This window comes from Cryptomeria japonica, chromosome 2 (genome assembly GCF_030272615.1).
Source record: "Cryptomeria japonica chromosome 2, Sugi_1.0, whole genome shotgun sequence".
NCBI lineage: Eukaryota > Viridiplantae > Streptophyta > Pinopsida > Cupressales > Cupressaceae > Cryptomeria > Cryptomeria japonica.
The window spans coordinates 349470618-349478493 of record NC_081406.1 but is presented as its reverse complement, the minus strand read 5'-3'; positions in this window follow the sequence as shown (position 1 = coordinate 349478493).

Here is a 7876-nt window from a genome sequence, read left to right as displayed (position 1 = left end):
GTGCAATCAAATGATAGGATGAATGAATATTTAAATGTTTTTCCTTTTGGTGAAATACAAAAAAATTCCTGCCCCATTTCCCTCCTTGTTGCAAGCCCCATCAAAATACATCTACCATATCTGATTCATGCTTTCATGGGTACTAAAACTAATGGGATCTGTATGTTTTCTCTCAGGCTTTCTCAATTGGACTATAAATTTTTCCATGTCTAAATGACAAAAATGGGTTATTTGGTTATGGTCTATGTCTTCAATGATGTAAGAGGATCTTGGTTCCCTCTCTACTCTTACTCCCTTTCCATTCATTGGTATAGTAGCATATGATAGGTCTAGTTGAACATGACCTTCCACTAGACCTAAGCATTGTCTAGACAATAACATCCCATAGTTAGGGGGAACATCCACCATTGTTATATTTTTTTTGTATGAAGCCTCAGGATAGGGAGCAATTTTGAATTCTACGTCCTTCATGAACCCCACCACTAGGACAGATCTATTTTCCATGACATTACAACTTCAATAGGTAGTATCCACCCACATTCCTAGTTCTTTCATTACTTCCAAAGGCATAATATTCATTGCAGCTCCTAAATCTAGCATGCATTTTTTTACCAATTCATTTTTAATCATTAATGACATATAAAATGGGTCTATTTGTGAAGGATCTTTTGTTATTGTGGTTCCCAAGTATACCATAGGTGTAACTTCCTCTTCTTGCTCCTTTGTTTGACCTGGGTAGTTTTGTTCTTTATACGAATATGTGGGGACAACATATATCATCTTCATGGTTTTATCTCTGTATTCAGGGAATTTCATCATCTCCAATAGAGGAACTAAAACTTTTATGTGTGATAATGCATTAGTGATGTCAAAAGATGAATTATTTGGCCCAGTCTTCTCAACGTGTTCATTCTTACATGGCTTGACTAATTTAGTGCTGATTTCTTTTGTTTTGGCCATATTTCCATCCCATGGCTTGGCTGTTGTTGTGGTTGATGATTTGGTTTTCATGTTGCTTTCTTTTATGAAAAACCCTATAGGTTTCCCTTGATCTGGATTTACAACTCTTTTTATGAGATTATAATTTCTCCTCACTTGAGCCACAACTATAATGGTCAGTGCCTTTCATTCTTCTTCTGTAGGCTTTCTTAAACTTGGGACTTCCTCTTCATCATGATCTAAAAACACTTGTTGCATGCAATGCTGATGATTATACTTTCAATCATTTACATCATATTCATAATCATTTACCCCATTAAAAGGCTGAAGTAATACTGTATTTATTGACTGAGTAGGGTTGTATTGATCATATGCCATTTCTTCATTTTGCAAACTTTGTGCCACCACACATTGTAGTGGAGAATGTGATAGATTACATGCATTACACCAAGGATTGTCCTTTGTCATGTAATTTCCTTTATTGAGTGGATCAGGTAAATCCTTATTGGAGTTTTGTTTTTGAACTTTTGGTTTTCCATCCTTCCAATTTGTGTTGTAAGACATATCATGGAGTTTTGGTCTATCATGTCTATAAAAGTGTGGTGTATCAGGTTTACCTACTTTCATAGATAAATATTTCAAGGCACTTAATACTTTATCAAACTTGTCTTCCTCCTTGTTTGTTTAGGAGATTTTGGGTTATACAACCTTGTGTCATCCCTCTTACCAATTCTACCAACAACTTTTCTGTTATTTTCTACGGTGATTGCAATCTTCAAGGCCTCTTGTAGGGTAGATGGGTTCTTTGATCTAATCTCATAATTAGTCTATCTATCATATGCATTTATATAATGGAAAATACTTATTTCGTTTATTGGCTTCATGCGTCATGGAATTTTGTTTAGCACCTTATTGAACCTTTTGTTAAATTCAATCACTGATTCGTTGTGCCCCTTCTGTATGGTAATAATTTCATGGAGAGTAAATTCAGGGCTATTTTGATCTCCATACTTCTCCAGAAAGAGTCTTTTGAATTCTGTCAGGCTACTAATCGAAGCATCTAGTAATGATCTAAACCAATCCCTTGCATCCTCAGTTAGTGACTTCATAAACAGTCTCATCTTGATGTCTTCGGGTGGGAATCCAAAGTCTTCTATCAAGGTATCAAATGCATTACAATGCCCTTCTCTTGTTACAACACCACTCCCTATGAATTTTGGAATAGCAGTTTTTAGATCATTTGAGATAGGGTGTGGGTAACCTATATTGACTCCTAAGAAATCAAATTACTTGTACCAATCAGTGCTCACAATTCCACCTGTTGGGTCTCAAATCAACAGATTGGATAGGTTCTAAGGAAATGCCAACTCCTATGATCAAACCCTCCAATTGACTTGGCCAACTTATAGAGTGAACCTATTTGGTTACTAACTCTCTCACTTTAGGCTCTGCAGGACCTAGGCGGGTATACCTACTCACTAGTTGTTCCTTCAACTAATGCTTTTTATAGCAGATTTAGTGTCTTAATCTGATATCTCCTAGTCTCAAAATGGCATAAGTTTCTTAAACAGACCGATTTCAGATGTGTGTATTGATCTATGTATCTTACAAAAGTATATATGTTACACTTTGGCCAAATTACCTACTATACTTACTCTACTAATCCTAATGTTTAAAAGTAAAGGGTAATTGATATGGTTAAAGGGTTTGTTTACAAATGAGTAGTGCCTTTCCTCTTATTTGGGCTACAGAGTCTTATATTTCTTCAGGACTTATTGTGTAAACTTATGAGACAGTTTTTAAACCCACCCCCTCTCGGCGAGTCTGTCAGTTACTGTTTCTTATGAGCTCTACTTCAATGTCTATATTGTAAACCGCTTGAATGAATTTAACCCTAATTTTAAGAGACCATCCAAGGAAGAAATACATGGAACAATTACAATTCACAAGTAAATCTTTTTTTATCCAAATATACAATATGAAACACAAAATTTCACTGGAAGAACACAAATAACCTTATCTCCTTTAGATAATATCACAAGCAACTGCCTTCTAAAAATATGTTAACTCTCAACACATATGAGAAAGAAAATGCAACTGGTTATTTTTGATAAAAAGTTTAAAAGTACAAAATTGCCTCCACCTCTTGTATCTCTATTCTCTCTTTACATTTTACATCACACATATATATGTGTTTGAATGGTTTTCATACCCCTTTGGGTGAAAAGACACCCCCCTTTTTAATAAAAATAATTCCAAATCCCGAAATTGCCTTAGTTTATGTAATTAATTGTCACTTTACAAGTTGTTTAGGCATATTAGAGGTATTTTAAGGCTATTTTATGGGTATATAATGGATAAATGGTCTTTAAATGATGTAAATACCCCCTTTGGTGCTTCACACTCCATTTTTTATGCCCATTATTGTGTTTATGTTATGGTTTCATATTGTGCAACAAATATAAAATATATTGCTTGTACCTATTCAATATATATATATATATATATATATATATATATATATATATATATATATATATATATATATATATATATATATATATTTAGAATTTTTCTTGCTCCTTGTCTTGGAATTTGGAATTCTAAAAATTGCAAATTTTAGGGTTCCAACAGTGGCTCTATCTGGGGATGGATGCCCCTTGTGGGCATAGCAAGAATTTAGATCTCTGGTAGAGCAGACCATGTGCCTAATTCATTGACCTGTTTTGGTGGCCTCAAGCCCAAAAAATGAACACCAATTCTTTCCTCTATCAAACATTTGATTCTCATCATGAAGTAGTATAAAAACTTTGAAATTAGTGATATCACCTGATTGGCAATTCCTGTCATAAGATGCATTATTCATCCTTATTTTATAAGGATTCTTTATTTCACTTGGATTACCATTATCCCCTATTCCATAGGAGATGATATTTATACTTTTACAAAAGTTTTCTTCTTGTGGCATCCACATATTCTTCATCTCTATTTTATTGGAATGCTGCATATTATCTAACTGGTACTTCTTTTCACCGTTTATTTTATCTCTATGTGATGTACCTTCCTTTTGTAACTCTCTTATTTTTGTGGTCCTTTTATCACGTTACTTAGTCATATTATTACCCATGTTGTCTTCACACATGTTTGTATTGTCCATACTATCTGAAATTTTTTCTTCTTCATCATATAAAGGATTTGAGAATACATGAAAATCCTTTTCACACATACCATGGCAGTAGGGAATATGATTTTCCTCTATCACTTCATCACATAAGGGGTTTGAAAATATTTGAAAGCCATTTTCAAATTCGCATACCTCCTCTTTATCAATTGTATCATCAAGGTACTCAGGTATGGATTCACTCTCCTCATGACTGGTACAATATTCTTCATCAATGTTAGCAACAATTTCTTCAGGTTCTGACTTGTACTCACAAACATCATCAATTGCTTCTTCATCAGATGGGACTTCCAAAGGGATAACTGATTCTTCTATATAATCATCTTCATTTGCATCTCTTATGTTGATGTTACTCATCTCACACAAATCATGTATTTTTTTATTCAATTCTTCAAGAATTGAACATGCTGATTCCAAACTGTCAAACCCACATTCTCTCACGATCAATTCCTCCAGTATAGCTGAATTAAGTTGTGTATTATCAAGCATTTGGAAATAAGTCACCATTATTCTGCCAATCAATTTTTCTATAGATTCACCTTCCTTTCTTCTTATGTTGTAGATTGCATTGCCGCAATCATAATCCGATTGAATCTGATTTTGGTATGGATAACCAATTGAAGGGCTAGCAATTGAAGTGTTGTCCTCAATTACACCATAGAATTCTTCCATGAACCACCACTCAAGTTCTTCCCATGATGAGATACTTTGTGGGGTTAACAAGCTGAATGACTACTCTGCAACATCCTCCAATGTTAGCACAAACCATTTCATGATCGTTTCTTCTGAGTAGATTCTGAAGGTCTCAATAAACGAATAAAATGATTTTAGATGCCCAGTTGGTGATTCTCTTTCATCTCCATGGAACCTCGACATATAGATCTTCAACTCACAGGGAAATGCATTTGGATACTCAGGGATGTTACCGAAATCCAATGGCTTAAATCTTCTTGGAATATTCCTATCTCTTTGTGGTTGTGGTTTCCACTGTGCATATTTCTTTTCTGAAGATGCTTCTTCATAAAAATATGGATATTGAAACATACTGAATGCTACTGATCTTTTTCATTTAATTTTCATTTTTACAGAGTCGCCACCTCTTTCATAGAGGACATAAGTTATTTCTTTCTTTTGAGTTCTCTCCCACAACAGAGTTTTTATAATTCTTCCCCAGCAGAGTCGCCAATCTATTGGGTCTCAAATCAACAGATTGGATAGGTTCTAAGGAAATGCCAACTCCTATGATCAAACCCTCCAATTGACTTGGCCAACTTATAGAGTGAACCTATTTGGTTACTAACTCTCTCACTTTAGGCTCTGCAGGACCTAGGCGGGTATACCTACTCACTAGTTGTTCCTTCAACTAATGCTTTTTATAGCAGATTTAGTGTCTTAATCTGATATCTCCTAGTCTCAAAATGGCATAAGTTTCTTAAATAGACTGATTTCAGATGTGTGTATTGATCTATGTATCTTACAAAAGTATATATGTTACACTTTGGCCAAATTACCTACTATACTTACTCTACTAATCCTAATGTTTAAAAGTAAAGGGTAATTGGTATGGTTAAAGGGTTTGTTTACAAATGACCAGTGCCTTTCCTCTTATTTGGGCTACAGAGTCTTATATTTCTTCAGGACTTATTGTGTAAACTTATGAGACAGTTTTTAAACCCACCCCCTCTCGGTGAGTCTGTCAGTTACTGTTTCTTATGAGCTCTACTTCAATGTCTATATTGTAAACCGCTTGAATGAATTTAACCCTAATTTTAAGAGACCATCCAAGGAAGAAATACATGGAACAATTACAATTCACAAGTAAATCTGTTTTTATCCAAATATACAATATGAAACACAAAATTTCACTGGAAGAACACAAATAACCTTATCTCCTTTAGATAATATTACAAGCAACTGCCTTCTAAAAATATGTTAACTCTCAACACATATGGGAAAGAAAATGCAACTGGTTATTTTTGATAAAAAGTTTAAAAGTACAAAATTGCCTCCACCTCTTGTATCTCTATTCTCTCTTTAGATTTTACATCACACATATATATGTGTTTGAATGGTTTTCATACCCCTTTGGGTGAAAAGACACCCCCCTTTTTAATAAAAATAATTCCAAATCCCGAAATTGCCTTAGTTTATGCAATTAATTGTCACTTTACAAGTTGTTTAGGCATATTAGAGGTATTTTAAGGCTATTTTATGGGTATATAATGGATAAATGGTCTTTAAATGATGTAAATACCCCCTTTGGTGCTTCACACTCCACTTTTTATGCCCATTATTGTGTTTATGTTATGGTTTCATATTGTGCATCAAATATAAAATATATTGCTTGTACCTATTCAATATATATATATATATATATTTAGAATTTTTCTTGCTCGTTGTCTTGGAATTTGGAATTCTAAAAATTGCAAATTTTAGGGTTCCAACACCACCCAAAGCATTATATCCCAGGTTTGTTTGGAATTGACCTCCATAATACTGGCCTTGGTTTATATTGTTATAGCAATGGGTAAAAGGGGTGCTTGATTATATTGTGGTTGAAAATGGGAACACTGAGCAAATTAATTATATGAATTATATTGTTATTCAAGTCGGGGATGGTTATATAGATTATATTGAGGAGGGTTTTGATTGTGGGCCAAATTACCTAGCCTATGATTTTGGTTAGGTCTTTTATATAAAGTGTTTTCATGTGCTCTAAAATTATGACTTCCATCGTGTGTCCCCGACACAAAATTTCCTTCTTGAGGGCGCCTTTGGGATTGACTTGCTCTTACAACTTCTTTGTTATGTCTTTGTAAATCATGGACCAAGTCATCTTCATCAAGTTTTATGCCTAACCTAGCACAATCATTCAAGGCTTCTTGTGTCATTCCTTGATTTCTCATTTCAAGAGTTGTGTCCATAACCTTTTTTATTGGTCCTTCAAACTGCCCCCGAAATCCATTTGAGTTTTCTGAACTTGTAGAATTTGTTCTAGAATCTCTTGAACATGAGCTAGGAGGTCCATAAGAGAAACTAGGAGGAGTATTAAACTTTCCTTGTGGGTAAAACTGATGCCTCTATTTTTGTGCTTTATCTACAATGGTTAAATCCATGTCTTCACCTCCCCTGTGAGCCGATGTGAGATTTTTCCAAGATCAAAAGCTCAATGAAAAGTACAAAATAAAGAGACAAAATATATGATAAGAATAAAGTGTATTCTATCAAGATGAAAATACCGATCAAATGGATCATCAAAGTTGTCCCATACAATGAATATGATCTTACTTATATAGGCAATGCTATATGGATATGTGAGCACACAAACATGACATGTGGCTCAATAAGACACAAGGGTAGGTAGGAAATAGGTGTGGTAGGTAGGAGAAACAATAAGATATTCTACATGAGGTGGATCACCCACCGAAGGTGGAATTATCATCCCACAATAAGTGTATATGATAAAGTAATAACAAGATCACACCATAAAAGGTGGAAATCTCCTACAACACACTATCCCAATGTGGCACAAATACCCAAGTGTCTCATATGCAAACTACTATGATATGCATGTACCTAAGTAAACTTAAGTAAGGTGTAATAATATCCAACATGAATAAATAATTACACCAACACCCCCCCTTAAGTGCAACTTAGGGGAACACACTTGTCTACAATGAAACTAAGCAATGCAAGATGGGTCTCAGCTACTAGGCCATGTTAGGTACCCATGTACAAACATAAATGCACACAAAC